At 49.7% G+C, this 16,338-nt stretch overlaps 3 non-coding genes and 1 pseudogene across 3 annotated transcripts; 1 reads left to right on the top strand and 3 right to left on the bottom strand.

Moving 5' to 3' along the window:
* Positions 1–1,697: 1,697 nt before the first annotated feature.
* On the bottom strand, positions 1,698–1,839 carry LOC138228216 (U4 spliceosomal RNA). Its single transcript, XR_011185302.1, has one exon. It is a non-coding gene; the product is annotated as a U4 spliceosomal RNA (small nuclear RNA).
* A 1,292-nt stretch (positions 1,840–3,131) lies between these two features.
* LOC138228191 (5S ribosomal RNA) lies at positions 3,132–3,250 on the top strand. The gene has a single exon (XR_011185277.1). It is a non-coding gene; the product is annotated as a 5S ribosomal RNA (ribosomal RNA).
* A 636-nt stretch (positions 3,251–3,886) lies between these two features.
* Positions 3,887–4,024, bottom strand: LOC138228124 (U1 spliceosomal RNA; annotated as a pseudogene).
* A 7,613-nt stretch (positions 4,025–11,637) lies between these two features.
* Positions 11,638–11,807, bottom strand: LOC138228129 (U1 spliceosomal RNA). The gene has a single exon (XR_011185223.1). It is a non-coding gene; the product is annotated as a U1 spliceosomal RNA (small nuclear RNA).
* Between the last annotated feature and the right edge of the window lie 4,531 nt (positions 11,808–16,338).

Raw genomic sequence — 16,338 nt, 5'->3', positions numbered from 1 at the left:
GGTTTCATAAAAAAGTGAACACTTGGTCTCAGTCACAGACTTTCCAATAGAAGCCATTGTGGAGTTCAGCAACTGCAGGTCCTAGAAGTGGGGAAGGAATTTTAAAAGAGAAATTGAATTACAATACAGAAGGAATGGCTGAGGGATCACTGAAATATATATATACAAATTCCAAAGACTGAGTCCATATAGAAACAACTACCTTTCATTTTCAGTATAAGAAAAAAAAAACATTATCTTCCAAAGCATCATAAAATTGTCCCTTCTTCCAGACTCTATTTCTCTCTTGTAGTAGTATAGCAGACCTTTCCAGGTGAGCAGATCACAGAGTCCGAAATGAGCTTCCTCCATCAAGCAAAGTACCTGAACATGACTCTGTCTTCATAAAAGCGCCCCTGTAATAAAGAAATTAAATCCGAAATCAAGAGGGCAGTTGCCTACTGAAATACAAGAAGTCATCAATTTTAACCTAGCAACACATTAAAGGCTGCATCTATACAAGTACGATTCTAGAAATGCTCACCAGATTACGTTTTAAGAAGGAACTGCGCCTCAGGTTCCGCCGAGATCTTAACTCGGATGGCAGGATTCAGAGTCCGGAGTGCGGACTGATGGCGCACGGAGGGTCCATATACTGTGGATCCCTCAGTGATCTTCCGCGTATTCAAACCGCCAGCGTGTGACTCCCCTGTCCCCGTGACCTCATTGCTCTGCTCTCTCCTCTGTGCAGCTGAGCCCGACTCACGGTAAAATGGAAAAAAATATGCCCTCGACGTGAGATTTATTCTGGAGCGAGCCAGTGTTGCGCATAGCTGCCTTCAAAGCAGTTAACCCAGGTTCGATTCCCGGCCAACGCAGTTACGAATGTTTTCAAATGCTGTCATGAGCCTTGGATTGTGACTAGCAAAGCGAAGCCTTTTGAAAGAGCTAAAGCACTGCAAAACGGAATTGAAGGAGAATCTTACAGGGGATTCTGAGCAGTGTCTGCATACATGCAGTCAGATAAAGGTGCTGAAAGCTTGAGCTACTCTCAATGTCATGCTGCCCTTCCCCGGAGTAAATCTGTTACATTGAAAGAATGCTTCTGGCGGGTTCAAAAAGAGACCCTTGTTAATTGGAGAAATCAATGATTTCGAATGAATTCTGTATGCGTTAAAAGACAGCTATACACAGAAAACATGCAGGACACTGCTCATGATGTTTCCCGAGCCGAAACACAGTGCGTTTTTCCAAGCCATTTGACAAAGCCCACCCACTGAAAACTGCAGCAGATCGTGTAAAGACGTTCAACTTTGTAACTACTGCACGCACAGGAAGCAGAATAAATTCCTCTTTTCAAACTGTCAAAGGTTTGCTTTGCGAACGCTGCAGGACATCGCACAATCTCTTTTGAATGGGGACAAACGATTTCTTATGGGGCGCAGTAAGTACAGACGTTTAAAATGCTCCACTCATGCCGACGATGCAGCATGAAGAAGCGCAACCTAACGTTTGACAGACAAAAGCCAGGCGCCGCTACGAGCAATATGAAATCATACTGACAAGCACACGGCGTTTCGCGCTGACACAAAAGTAATCTCGACAGACGCTGTTCTCTGCATAAAGCTGAAAGAGCGTTTCTGTTGACACGTAACAAGTTCGTTTCTTTCTACCATGATATCACCGTGACCAAATCTGTCTTTAAACACCTTGCTCAGTCTCTGACGAGACTGTCAAAAATTGCTTTCGCCGATTGTATTGCAAACCGGCGGAAGCGGGGTATTGGGAAAAGTTTTCAACTAGCAATAATCACGCCTCGGCTAACCCTCACAGGCTACGATACTGCCACTGCGCAAAGCTGACGGTTGCCAGGCAACCGCGGGGATCCTATGGAAATCGTTATCGATCGTGTCATGGCATGTCGTTGCTATAACGCTTCATATTTGTCGTCTTCTTCTTCTTCTAGCTTGAGGTTTTGAAGAATTTCATGACAGACAAGGGCTCCGTTGGGAACAAAGGGCGTTGTGAGAAAACCGTTGCTTATTTTCAGCAGCAGAAATACAACCCTTTAAATACAAGATGACAGAACAATGACGAAGGGCATGCCGGGAGGAACTCATGCACTACAGAGGAAAGGGGGCGGGCACGTACAGTTCACATTCAAGCCACAAGTACTCCTCTTGGATGTTGCACAAACAAATCCTAACGTCTTGAAAGCATTGCAGCATGTTTGTGTCCCACTTCCCGTGGCTGCGGGACGACTGACACGAACGGACAAACACAATCTGTGGCGTTTAGCGTGACATAGTCTTGCAGGCATCGTGCTGTCTCACTGCAATATTATACCGCTGGAGGAAACAGTCCATCTGGCCATGAAACTCATTTGAACGTCTAGCTACAGCAACTAACAATATCATGATTTATTCAGGATGTGTGGAATCAGCACGTCCCGGAGACAGCTTCCGAAATCGTGAGCATTCTCTGGTGGTAGGGGCGTTCAAGATGGCGCTCAGGTGGGAGGTAAAGTTTAGTGGTTGGGGAGTTTTTTTGAGTTTTTCATGACCTGAATGTTAATTTTTGCTTTTTTTGACTACAGAAAAATAAGGACTTAACACTAGTTGTTTAAACTTCAGTTATAATTGAAAGAAAAAAAAACGATTTTTTTTTAGGTTTAAAAAGTCCGATATGAGTAACACTGGGAAAAGAAAAGAGAGTGCTGGGTCTTCGAAGGAGAACTCTAAGATACCTCAATCGTATATGTATAGCACTACAAAAAAATCGATGGCAACTAAAGGGAAAAGTGAAGCAGCTGCAGGGGCAGCAAGAGGGCGGAGGCGCCGCGCGCCCGGCCGAAGTGTTGGACCGGTGCGCTTTACGTGCTGAAATAAACACGCGACAGCCCCGAAATGTTTCCAGAGTGCTGTGCACTGAAGACTTGCCTGGTGCTCCTCCGTGCAGATTGTTTGTCCTCCTCCAGTGCGGGACGTGCCAACACAAGGGAGCGCATTCGCCAACATCCAGGCACGCAATGCGATTTGGAAAGCAGCTCCTTTCCAAAGAGTGGCACACGAACGATCCTTCAGTCCCGCTCGGGGGGCACGGAACCCCCGCCACACACAGCTTCAAGTAGCGAGTCAGGCGCTGGGGCTTTCGCTTACGGCCAAACCACCCTGAACACGCCCGATCTCGTCTGATCTCGGAAGCTAAGCAGCGTCGGGCCTGGTTAGTACTTGGATGGGAGACTGCCTGGGAATACCAGGTGCTGTAAGCTTTTGCTCTCCCGGCCAGCAGGGGTCGCCGTTGGTGCCGTAGGCTTTGGGAGGAAAACCTGCAGGATGGAAAGGTGATCTATAGCCTCATCTCTAGAGATGTTTTGTTGCTGTGGCATGTGTGTGACCCATATTCAAAAAAAAAAACCCGTCTGTAAAACGAATATCGAAGCTGCCTCTAAATCTGCAAATGAAGATGAGTCGATAAACCACTCGTTTTTCGTATAACTAGACATATATTCATTTGTTACCGATTTCATTCATTGAGCACGGATACAATAGAGGTACAGCCATTCACTGTTTGACATGTCTGCACTGGTACAGAACCGAGCAATCAGAAAACGGGTGAAACTGTCTTTAGACTCAGCATACAGTACCGAGGCCCCCCATGACCAAATAAAGGCTAACCTCGATAATCAGCCTAAAGAACGCAGACTACAGCAAAACGACTGACTTTGAAAAGGGAATGAACGTCCGGAAGGAGTAGTGGAACTAGCTTGAGATGCTTCTCCGGACCCCTAACTAAAAGCCAGCGAGAACCAGCAGCGGCGTCCACTCCTGTCGAACCGGGATCCTTCCGCAGCCACGCAGCTCGTGGTGTCCTAACCCTCCCGTATCTGATTTTGGACCAAGCACATCAGGGGAGAGCGCGAACGCAGTCCCCCACTACCAGAAATTATGCAGTCGAGATTCCCACATTTGGGGAATTCGCAGGGGTCAGCACAGCCGGAGTGCAATGGCCGAGCCTCGCCCTGGGTGAACCGATTTTTAAGAACTTTATTTTCTTTTCACAAAAAAATACAGGAAATCACAAATCAGAAAGCTTTACATTAATATACATACTTAAAACAGTATATATGATCACATCTCATTACATTTTGACACGGAACCAGTTACATAGCAACAATTTCTTTTTTTCTGGTGCAAATCACATTCTTTACTTAAACATGATAATGTTTTTCACAGTTTCTTGAGATACTGTCCAATGCCCTCTATTTCCCACAGATTTTCTGCTTCCTCCCTCCCTTCTCTCCACAGATCTCTGAGGTAATAGTTCTCTCGGGTGATGAACAGGGCCAGGCTACCTGCTGCCTTGACTGGGACCTCGATGCCTTTGAACAGCCCCATGTTCCTCACTCTCCACAGGGCGTCTTTCCCACTGTTCACCACGGCCCAGATCCTGTCAAACACGTCAGGAGGAAGCTTGACAGGAGAGATGCCGTATATGATGAAAGCAGCGGTCAGGGTAAATTGGGGCGAGAGAGCCTGCAACCAATCTTCAAACTGTGCCCAGAAGGCCTTAGCAAAAAAGCAGGACCACAGGAGGTGGGTCACAGTCTCCTCCTCGCCGCAGCCCACCCTAACGCAGCGAGGGCTGGGGGTGAGGCCCCTACGGTACAAGAAAGTTCGTACCGGTAAGCACTGGTGGACGACACTCCAGGCTAAATCTCTGTGAATGTTGCACAGAAATTTAGAGGATGTGTGTTTCCACACCTTCCTTGTTTGGGCTGATGTTAAAATGCCCACAGGGGTCTGCCTATTGTTCTGGGGTGCTACGAAATCTTCCAGTTTTTGGACGCTGACATCTCGGAGGGGAATATGGCCAATTGGGTGAGATCTTAGAAAACTTTTAACTGTCCCATAAATTGCAGGGCATGTGTCAGAGAGTGGGACGTCCAGCTTGGGTCTGACACCCCACACTCTGAACACCTCCCTACCTACCCAGAGCCTGGAAAAATAAGTCCAGGTACGCGCTGCAGGTGCTGTTGCAAAGCCTCTCAGCACAGAGGCCAGGAAAATGCACAGCAGCTTCGTAGCAATATCTGGGACAGACTTCCCCCCTGAGGGTAGCGGCCTGTACATTATTTCCCTTCTGAGTCTTTCCTGCTTCCCACCCCATAGAAATTGAAACATCAATCTCCTCAGCACCGCCGCAACACGGTGTGGGATTGGGAAGGTAGAAGCCAGAAAATTCAAGACAGGCAAGAGCTCGGCTTTGATGACCAGCACCTTCCCTGTCATGGTGAGGTCTCGGTCCTTCCATTGCATCAGTTTTTTGTTTAAGATTGGCAATTTGTTCTGCCAATTTACTGTTCCCATCTCTTCTCCAAAATACACCCCCAGGACCTTAATTCTCTTCTCTTGCAGCCTGAGATCATGTCCTTCTTTTGGCTCCCTCCAGTTCTGATAAAAAATCTCACTCTTAGATGTGTTAATTTTTGCGGAGGAAGCCAAAGAGAACCGATCACAGCACTGCAGAGCTCTGCTAATTGAGGCATTGTCAGAGAGGAGCAGGGTGACGTCATCCATGTATAGAGACGTCTTTACCTCTCCTCCCCCACTTCCAGGCACTGGTATCCCATTAATGGCCTGATCCTGGCGCAAGGCACAGGCTAAGGGCTCCATAGCCAAAACGAATAACAAGGGGGATAATGGGCAGCCCTGCCTCACCCCTGAACAGACTTCAAAGGTGCGTGATCTATTGCCATTAACCATGACTCTGCTGTTGCTACCTGTGTACAGCAGGTTAATCCACTTTCTCATGATGGGGCCAAACTTCATGTGCTCAAGTACCGATGTTAAGTACTGCCGGTTTAGGCGGTCAAAGGCCTTTTCTAGGTCTACACCTAAAATGCACAGAGGGAGGGAGCGATCCTCAGAGTACAGACAGACATCCCTCAACAAGGCCAGGTTGTCGCTCATCAGGCGTCCTGCTATCCCACAAGTCTGTTCTTTCCCTACCAGTGAGGCCACTACATTTTGTAGGCGCAGGAAAAGGGCTTTGGACAGGATCTTAGTGTCCACGCCTAACAGGCTGAGGGGTCTCCAGTTCTTTATGTCATTTTTTGCTCCTTTCTTAAACAAGAGAGAGATAGTGCCTTCTCTTAAGGAGTCAGGCAGCAATTCTGTCTTGTAGCTTTCCTCGAATAGGAGCAGTAGCGGATCCTGAAGCAGATCCCAAAAGGTGCAATAAAATTCTTTAGGGAGCCCGTCAGCACCCGGAGTTTTCCCCTTCTGTAAGCTCTCCATAGCCTGTCTCAGCTCTTCTACTGTCAAATCCCTCTCAAGTACTTCCCTATCTTCTTCACTCAAAATGTTTTCTAGCTTTGAGGTAAAAAAATGAATATCTTCATCCTTTACCTCTGTAGAGCTGTACAGTCTTGAGTAGAAGGCCTCGGTGCAGGAGAGGATAGCACTCGGCTCTGTTCTCTCTCGTCCCTCCTCATCAACTACACTTTCCATGACAGTCTTGGAGCCTACCACTTTCCTGAAAAAGAAGCGAGTACACTTCTCATTTTCTTCCAAGAACTGCACTCTGCTTCTTAACAGCACTCCTCGACTACTTTCTTCGGCTATGCTCCGGATGTCCTTTTTTAAAAGGGCGATATCCTCGAGCACATCGAAGCCACTGTGCAGCATCGTGTAGAGACGCTGCAGCTGCCTCTGTTTCCTGGCTAGCACTCCTCTCCGTCTGGCAGCAGCCTTCCTTCCCTCAGCCATGAAAAAGGCCTTTGTCCTCACCTTCACCTCCTCCCACCACTCTCCTACTGACCCGTACAGACACTGCAAGGACAGCCACTGTGATAGTTTCTCCTTGTAGCGGGATACTACCCCCTCGTTCTCTAGCAGCTTTGTGTTGAGTTTCCAGAGGCCTGGGCCAAAGACAGTCCCGCCCTGGAGTTCCACTCTACACCCTAAAGCCTGATGATCTGAGAAGAAGACAGGCTGAAGAGTGACCCCAACAACTTTCACTCTCTCGGAGACAAAGCAATAGTCAATTCTGGAGCTGCTATTCCTCCCTGACCATGTATATCCTGCTGTTGTGGGATATATACATCTATATGTGTCTGAGAGTTTAAAGTCTTGAACTAAGTTTTGCAGGGCCAGTGAGCTGGAATCCAATTTTATCGGCGAGCTAGACTGCCTGTCTGTGTGCTCTAAGATACAATTAAAATCCCCTCCCACTATCACGTCTGTGCTGCATAACAATAGGGGGGAGAGTGCCTTGAGTAGCTCCACCCTTCCTCCTACGTCAGTAGGGCAATACACATTGATTAGCCGCAGGTTAACGGTCCCCCATTCCACATCCACACACAGCAACCTGCCATCTATGACCCTCTGAATACTTTTCAATTTGAAAGCCCATCCTTTGAAAAGAATGGCCACGCCAGAGGCTCTGTTGTTATTGTCCCCTGACCAAACAGAAGGCCCTTTATCCCACCTATCTTCAAAACTTTTATACCTCTCTTGATAGGCTAAAGCACACTCCTGCAACATCAACACATCTCCCTCTCTCTGCTGGAGGTAATCAAAGACAGACTGGCATTTAACTCTGTCATTGATACCTCTTGTGTTAAGAGAAATTATGTTAAGAGCCATATTACATAAGAAAGTGGAACCAGTCTTTACAAAACACATTTCTCTTCGGTCTCACCTGTTACCTTTTTCTTTTTCTTTTTCTTCTTACCAATTTCCTGCCAGCCATCCTCTGAATGAGCCTTCATCAGGGTGGCAGCAGTAAAAGCGTTCACAGAGTCCATTTCAAGGAAGGGGGTAGAGGGAGGGGTGGAGAGGTTCCAGCTGTCCCCATCGCCATGCTCTCCTTCCTCCTCGCTCGGGGAGAAAACAGAGTCATTTTTTCTTTTCCTCAAGTCCAGCTCCTGGGAGCACTGAGGGGAAAGGGGTGCAGCCGATGCACCAGTCTCCTCTTCCCCCTCACCCACCAGCTGCTGCAGATCCTCCGTGATGGACTGGATGGAGGAGAGGAGGGCATCTGTAGCACTTGCAGAGTCTGAGAAAAGCAGCTCCGCTGAATCCTGGGTATCCTCGCTGGACCCGCTCCACCGGGGGGCCCCACACTGGCCCTCGTTCTGAGGAGCAGGAGTGGGGGAGGGGTCCTCGCTGTTCTCGGGGGTTTTCAAACCCTCGTGCTTGTCTGGTGCAGTCTGCGGTTGTGGGGGCGTAGTGGATTTCTCTTCCACCAGCCCCGGAGCCACAGCAGGACTGATCCTGGCTGGAGGCTGAGAGTCTTTGTCCAACAAGGGTTCTTTGTTGGACTTGTTGTTTGCTTTGGATTTTCGGGCCGGTTTGGCTGAAACAAGCACTGCCTCATCCTTTCTCATTTTGAGTTTATTGGCGTAGGCTTGAGGGCAGTTCTTAAAAACGTGTCCTTCCGAGCCACATAAATTGCACTTTGGCAGCATTGAACAGTCAGAGGCTAAATGTCCCTGTTTGCCACAGGTCTTGCAGCATTTCACAGTGCAGGACGATGCCAGGTGTCCCACAGCACCACAGCGCCGACACACCTTTGGTTGTCCCACATAAAACACATAGCCATTGCAGGCGCCCAGCCGGATTGTAGAGGGCAGGTGCCTTAAGCCTCCATTTACGCTGTCCGGTAGCAAGCGAACCTCGAATTTCCTTGCTCCTGTTTTTATACCATCAACATCTCTAACCTCAGTTCCATGGTGGACGGTGCAGTACTGGTTAAGCCAGGTGTGAATGTCCTCCGTCTTTGCCAGTTCCGAGAACATAACAACATGCACCGTTTTCCTCTCTCTCTGTGTCAGAGGCTGCAAGTTGATCTTCTCAAGTGCAGGAACTTTGCCTCTTTTTGCCTCAAACACATCCACGCATTGTTCAAACAGAGGATAGGTAGCAAATACAACCTCAAATGCTTTCTGACCTGGGAGAGCGAAGATGAAATCCAAGTGCCGAGGTTCAAAACCAAGTTCCTTCTGTAACACTTTTCTGCTGAACTGCATACGATCCATGAAGAGGTCATCCAAGAGCTCAAAACGTACAGCATTCTTACGGGATCCAAAGGTTGCCATTTCAAAAACCGCAAATCGAACACTGCTTCCAACAAAAGAAAAACAATCCAACTACTCCACCTACAGGCTGATCAAGGTATCTCCCCTGGCAGGTAAGTATGAGTTAAACGGGCCCCTGCAAGCGGCCCGCACCCACAGCACAAATCGCGCAGCCTAGGCCACCTCCTCGCCCCGCACGCCACCGCCTCCTGCTGGGCCCACTCTTTCACACACTCACACGCCACACTAACACTCAAAAGTGTGGGCAAAACGAGAAAACGAGCGCGCCGTTTCCTACACATCTGCAGTCGCCGTTGCGCATTCGCAGCATGTCCCGGGATGCAATTCGGCCTCATTTGCATAACTCCAGACCGGCAGATCGCCACGCAAGCTCGCGACGTGCGCCTGCCACACACCGAACAAACCTTTTCAGCAATTTCCAAAAAACGGGCCTGCTCGCCTGCCCACAAGGCTCCGTCTCTTACCTGCTCTCCAGAGCCTGCTGCCTTCTGTGCTTTTCTCTCGGCACCGCTGCAGTGCACACAACTCCTGCAGCGGGAGGGGGGGAGAAAGTTCCCGCGCTCCGCCGCAGGGAAGGCTCGCTCCGTGCGCACACGTCCTTTCGATGCCAGTCCAACAAGTGCTCCGCATTAGCTGCGTCGGGGCTCCGGCGTGTCGCACCTCACCTAACCTCGCACTGCCCCCTCCTTGAATGTCTGCCGCTGGGCATGCCCCGCTCTCCTCCGCCTTATCTTATCGCGTGTGAGCACCGACAATGGCCACAATGCCGGGGAATGGCACCTGTAAAGTGTTAATTGGGGCACAGGAACAGCCCGTCTCGTCTCGGGGGGGCCGGCTTCAGAGACAATACAGCAAACACAGCGGGGCGGGGGAAGAAGACGACACCACATATGCGGGTACATTCAGCTCCGGCGGGAACGAGACATTTGTCGGTCTTTTCAAGTGCCGAGAGCCGAGCAATCCTTCACTTGTATCGTTTCTCCCCGGTGACTAGATCTGGCCCTGCGACTCTCGACTGGGCTCACCCCCGGGGCAGCCCAGCAGGTGTGAGCCTGGCCGGCACCCGGATGGGAGATTCCACCCCGGAAAAGCTCCGGTTGCTGCTGCTCCTGCAAGAGGTGTGACTGGGACCAGTAGGGAGCGCTCACCCTGCGGGCTGTGTGGATCTCTTACGCCCCAGCCTCCTGATGGCGACACTCTGCTGCACAAACAGGCGCCGTCCTTCGGGGGAGGCGTCAAACCGAGGTCCCGACCCTCCTTGGCCATTAGGAAACCCCAGGGCGTCTCTCAAAAAGAGACGCCGGGGGTGTCCCTCTGGTGTTAGTGCTCCCCTTTACCCATCAGTCGGGGTCTCCTCCTAATCCCCGTCTCACCTGTAACAATCAATGACGAGGCCCCCCTGTCTGTGAGATTTAGTACTCGCGCAAGAGACCGGGGGCAGAGCGCGAACGCGGTCCCCCGCCCCCCACAAAGTGCGCGCTCCGGGTTCCCTCTCGGGGACCTGCAACACAGCGGAAGGGCAGCGAGAAGGAGCCTCTTGCTTTGACGCCGCAAGGCCACAAGAGGGCGGAGGCGCCGCGCGCCCGGCCGACGTGTTGGACCGGTGCGCTTTACGTGCTGAAATAAACACGCGAAAGCCCCGAAATGTTTCCAGAGTGCTGTGCACTGGAGGTTTTTGTCTGGTGAAGACTTGCGTGGTGCTCCTCCGTGCAGATTGTTTGTCCTCCTCCAGTGCGGGACGAGCCAACACAAGGGAGCGCATTCGCCAACATCCAGGCATGCAATGCGATTTGGAAAGCAGCTCCTTTCCAAAGAGTTGCACACGAACGATCCTTCAGTCCCGCTCGGGGGGCACGGAACCCCCGCCACAGTTAGTACTTGGATGGGAGACTGCCTGGGAATACCAGGTGCTGTAAGCTTTTGCTCTCCCGGCCAGCAGGGGTCGCCGTTGGTGCCGTAGGCTTTGGGAGGAAAACCTGCAGGATGGAAAGGTGATCTATAGCCTCATCTCTAGAGATGTTTTGTTGCTGTGGCATGTGTGTGACCCATATTCCAAAAAAAAAACCCGTCTGTAAAACGAATATCGAAGCTGCCTCTAAATCTGCAAATGAAGATGAGTCGATAAACCACTCGTTTTTCGTATAACTAGACATATATTCATTTGTTACCGATTTCATTCATTGAGCACGGATACAATAGAGGTACAGCCATTCACTGTTTGACATGTCTGCACTGGTACAGAACCGAGCAATCAGAAAACGGGTGAAACTGTCTTTAGACTCAGCATACAGTACCGAGGCCCCCCATGACCAAATAAAGGCTAACCTCGATAATCAGCCTAAAGAACGCAGACTATAGCAAAACGACTGACTTTGAAAAGGGAATGAACGTCCGGAAGGAGTAGTGGAACTAGCTTGAGATGCTTCTCCGGACCCCTAACTAAAAGCCAGCGAGAACCAGCAGCGGCGTCGACTCCTTTTGAAGCGGGATCCTTCCGCAGCCACGCAGCTCGTGGTGTCCTAACCCTCCCGTATCTGATTTTGGACCAAGCACATCAGGGGAGAGCGCGAACGCAGTCCCCCACTACCAGAAATTATGCAGTCGAGATTCCCACATTTGGGGAATTCGCAGGGGTCAGCACAGCCGGAGTGCAATGGCCGAGCCTCGCCCTGGGTGAACCGATTTCGATTTTTAAGAACTTTATTTTCTTTTCACAAAAAAATACAGGACATCACAAATCAGAAAGCTTTACATTCATATACATACTTAAAACAGTATATATGATCACATCTCATTACATTTTGACATGGTAACAGTTACATAGCAACAATTTTCTTTTTTTCTGGTGCAAATCACATTCTTTACTTAAACTTGATAATGTTTTTCACAGTTTCTTGAGATATTGACCTATGCTCTCTATTTCCCACAGATTTTCTGCTTCCTCCCTCCCTTCTCTCCACAGATCTCTGAGGTAATAGTTCTCTCGGGTGATGAACAGGGCCAGGCTACCTGCTGCCTTGACTGGGATCTCGATGCCTTTGAACAGCCCCATGTTCCTCACTCTCCACAGGGCAACTTTCCCACTGTTCACCACGGCCCAGATCCTGTCAAACACGTCAGGAGGAAGTTTGACAGGAGAGATGCCGTATATGACGAAAGCAGCGGTCAGGGTAAATTGGGGCGAGAGAGCCAGCAACCAATCTTCAAACTGTGCCCAGAAGGCCTTAGCAAAAAAGCAGGACCACAGGAGATGGGATACAGTCTCCTCCTCGCCGCAGCCCACCCTAACGCAGCGAGGGCTGGGGGTGAGGCCCCTACGGTACAAGAAAGTTCGTACCGGTAAGCACTGGTGGACGACACTCCAGGCTAAATCACTGTGAATGTTGCACAGAAACTTAGAGGATGTGTGTTTCCACACCTTCCTTGTTTGGGCTGATGTTAAAATGCCCACATGGGTCTGCCTATTGTTCTGGGGTGCAACGAAATCTTCCAGTTTTTGGACGCTGACATCTCGGAGGGGAATATGGCCAATTGGGTGAGATCTTAGAAAACTTTTAACTGTCCCATAAATTGCAGGGCATGTGTCAGAGAGTGGGACGTCCAGCTTGGGTCTGACACCCCACACTCTGAACACCTCCCTACCTACCCAGAGCCTGGAAAAATAAGTCCAGGTATGCGCTGCAGGTGCTGTTGCAAAGCCTCTCAGCACAGAGGCCAGGAAAATGCACAGCAGCTTCGTAGCAATATCTGGGACAGACTTCCCCCCTGAGGGTAGCGGCCTGTACATTATTTCCCTTCTGAGTCTTTCCTGCTTCCCACCCCATAGAAATTGAAACATCAATCTCCTCATCACCGCCGCAACACGGTGTGGGATTGGGAAGGTAGAAGCCAGAAAATTCAAGACAGGCAAGAGCTCGGCTTTGATGACCAGCACCTTCCCTGTCATGGTGAGGTCTCGGTCCTTCCATTGCATCAGTTTTTTGTTTAAGATTGGCAATTTGTTCTGCCAATTTACTGTTCCCATCTCTTCTCCAAAATACACCCCCAGGACCTTAATTCTCTTCTCTTGCAGCCTGAGATCATGTCCTTCTTTTGGCTCCCTCCAGTTCTGATAAAAAATCTCACTCTTAGATTTGTTAATTTTTGCGGAGGAAGCCAAAGAGAAACGATCACAGCACTGCAGAGCTCTGCTAATTGAGGCATTGTCAGAGAGGAGCAGGGTGACGTCATCCATGTATAGAGATGTCTTTACCTCTCCTCCCCCACTTCCAGGCACTGGTATCCCATTAATGGCCTGATCCTGGCGCAAGGCACAGGCTAAGGGCTCCATAGCCAAAACGCATAACAAGGGGGATAATGGGCAGCCCTGCCTCACCCCTGAACAGACTTCAAAGGGGCGTGATCTATTGCCATTAACCATGACTCTGCTGTTGCTACCTGTGTACAGCAGGTTAATCCACTTTCTCATGATGGGGCCAAACTTCATGTGCTCAAGTCCCGATGTTAAGTACTGCCGGTTTAGGCGGTCAAAGGCCTTTTCTAGGTCTACACCTAAAATGCAAAGAGGGAGGGAGCGATCCTCAGAGTACAGACAGACATCCCTCAACAAGGCCAGGTTGTCGCTCATCAGGCGTCCTGCTATCCCACAAGTCTGTTCTTTCCCTACCAGTGAGGCCACTACATTTTGTAGGTGCAGGAAAAGGGCTTTGGACAGGATCTTAGTGTCCACGCCTAACAGGCTGAGGGGTCTCCAGTTCTTTATGTCATTTTTTGCTCCTTTCTTAAACAAGAGAGAGATAGTGCCTTCTCTTAAGGAGTCAGGCAGCAATACTGTCTTATATCTTTCCTCGAATAGGACCAGTAGCGGATCCTGAAGCAGATCCCAAAAGGTGCAATAAAATTCTTTAGGGAGCCCGTCAGCACCTGGAGTTTTCCCCTTCTGTAAGCTCTCCATAGCCTGTCTCAGCTCTTCTACTGTCAAATCCCTCTCAAGTACTTCCCTATCTTCTTCACTCAAAACGTTTTCTAGCTTTGAGGTAAAAAAATGAATTTCTTCATCCTTTACCTCTGTAGAGCTGTACAGTCTTGAGTAGAAGGCCTTGGTGCAGGAGAGGATAGCACTCGGCTCTGTTCTCTCTCGTCCCTCCTCATCAACTACACTTTCCATGACAGACTTGGAGCCTATCACTTTCCTGAAAAAGAAGCGAGTACACTTCTCATTTTCTTCCAAGAACTGCACTCTGCCTCTTAACAGCACTCCTCGACTACTTTCTTCGGCTATGCTCCGGATGTCCTTTTTTAAAAGGGTGATATCCTCGAGCACATCGAAGCCACTGTGCAGCATCGTGTAGAGACGCTGCAGCTGCCTCTGTTTCCTGGCTAGCACTCCTCTCCGTCTGGCAGCAGCCTTCCTTCCCTCAGCCATGAAAAAGGCCTTTGTCCTCATCTTCACCTCCTCCCACCACTCTCCTACTGACCCGTACAGACACTGCAAGGACAGCCACTGTGATAGTTTCTCCTTGTAGCGGGATACTACCCCCTCGTTCTCTAGCAGCTTTGTGTTGAGTTTCCAGAGGCCTGGGCCAAAGACAGTCCCGCCCTGGAGTTCCACTCTACACCCTAAAGCCTGATGATCTGAGAAGAAGACAGGCTGAAGAGTGACCCCAACAACTTTCACTCTCTCTGAGACAAAGCAATAGTCAATTCTGGAGCTGCTATTCCTCCCTGACCATGCATATCCTGCTGTTGTGGGATATATACATCTATATGTGTCTGAGAGTTTAAAGTCTTGAACTAAGTTTTGCAGGGCCAGTGAGCTGGAATCCAATTTTATCGGAGAGCTAGACTGCCTGTCTGTGTGCTCTAAGATACAATTAAAATCCCCTCCCACTATCACGTCTGTGCTACTTAACAATAGGGGAGAGAGTGCCTTGAGTAGCTCCACCCTTCCTCCCACGTCAGTAGGACAATACACATTGATTAGCCGCAGGTTAACGGTCCCCCATTCCACATCCACACACAGCAACCTGCCATCTATGACCCTCTGAATACTTTTCAATTTGAAAGCCCATCCTTTGAAAAGAATGGCCACGCCAGAGGCTCTGTTGTTATTGTCCCCTGACCAAACAGAAGGCCCTTTATCCCACCTATCTTCAAAGCTTTTATACCTCTCTTGATAGGCTAAAGCACACTCCTGCAACATCAACACATCTCCCTCTCTCTGTTGGAGGTAATCAAAGACACACTGACATTTAACTCCGTCATTGATACCTCTGGTGTTAAGAGAAATTATGTTTAGAGCCATATTACATAAGAAAGTGGAACCAGTCTTTACAAAACACATTTCTCTTCGGTCTCACCTGTTACCTTCTTCTTTTTCTTTTTCTTCTTACCAATTTCCTGCCAGCCATCCTCTGAATGAGCCTTCATCAGGGTGGCAGCAGTAAAAGCATTCACGGAGTCCATTTCAAGGAAGGGGGTAGAGGGAGGGGTGGAGGGGTTCCAGCTGTCCCCATCGCCATTCTCTCCTTCCTCCTCGCTCGGGGAGAAAACAGAGTCATTTTTCCTTTTCCTCAAGTCCAGCTCCTGGGAGCACTGAGGGGAAAGGGGTGCAGCCGATGCACCAGTCTCCTCTTCCCCCTCACCCACCAGCTGTTGCAGATCCTCCGTGATGGACTGGATGGAGGAGAGGAGGGCATCTGTAGCACTTGCAGAGTCTGAGAAAAGCAGCTCCGCTGAATCCTGGGTATCGTCGCTGGACCCGCTCCACCGGGGGGCCCCACACTGGCCCTCGTTCTGAGGAGCAGGAGTGGGGGAGGGGTCCTCGCTGTTCTCGGGGGTTTTCAAACCCTCGTGCTTGTCTGGTGCAGTCTGCGGTTGTGGGAGCGTAGTGGATTTCTCTTCCACCGGCCCCGGAGCCACAGCAGGACTGATCCTGGCTGGAGGCTGAGACTCTTTGTCCAACAAGGGTTCTTTGTTTGACTTGTTGTTTGCTTTGGCTTTTCGGGCCGGTTTGGCTGAAACAAGCACTGCCTCATCCTTTCTCATTTTGAGTTTATTGGCGTAGGCGTGAGGGCAGTTCTTAAAAACGTGTCCTTCCGAGCCACATAAATTGCACTTTGGCAGCATTGAACAGTCAGAGGCTAAATGTCCCTGTTTGCCACAGGTCTTGCAGCATTTCACAGTGCAGGACGATGCCAGGTGTCCCACAGCACCACAGCGCCGACACACCTTTGGTTGTCCCACATAAAAAACAT

This window comes from Lepisosteus oculatus, unplaced genomic scaffold (genome assembly GCF_040954835.1).
Source record: "Lepisosteus oculatus isolate fLepOcu1 unplaced genomic scaffold, fLepOcu1.hap2 HAP2_SCAFFOLD_40, whole genome shotgun sequence".
Classification (NCBI taxonomy): Eukaryota; Metazoa; Chordata; class Actinopteri; order Semionotiformes; family Lepisosteidae; genus Lepisosteus; species Lepisosteus oculatus.
The sequence above is the reverse complement of the archived record's forward strand: the minus strand, read 5'-3'. Positions and strand labels throughout refer to the sequence as shown.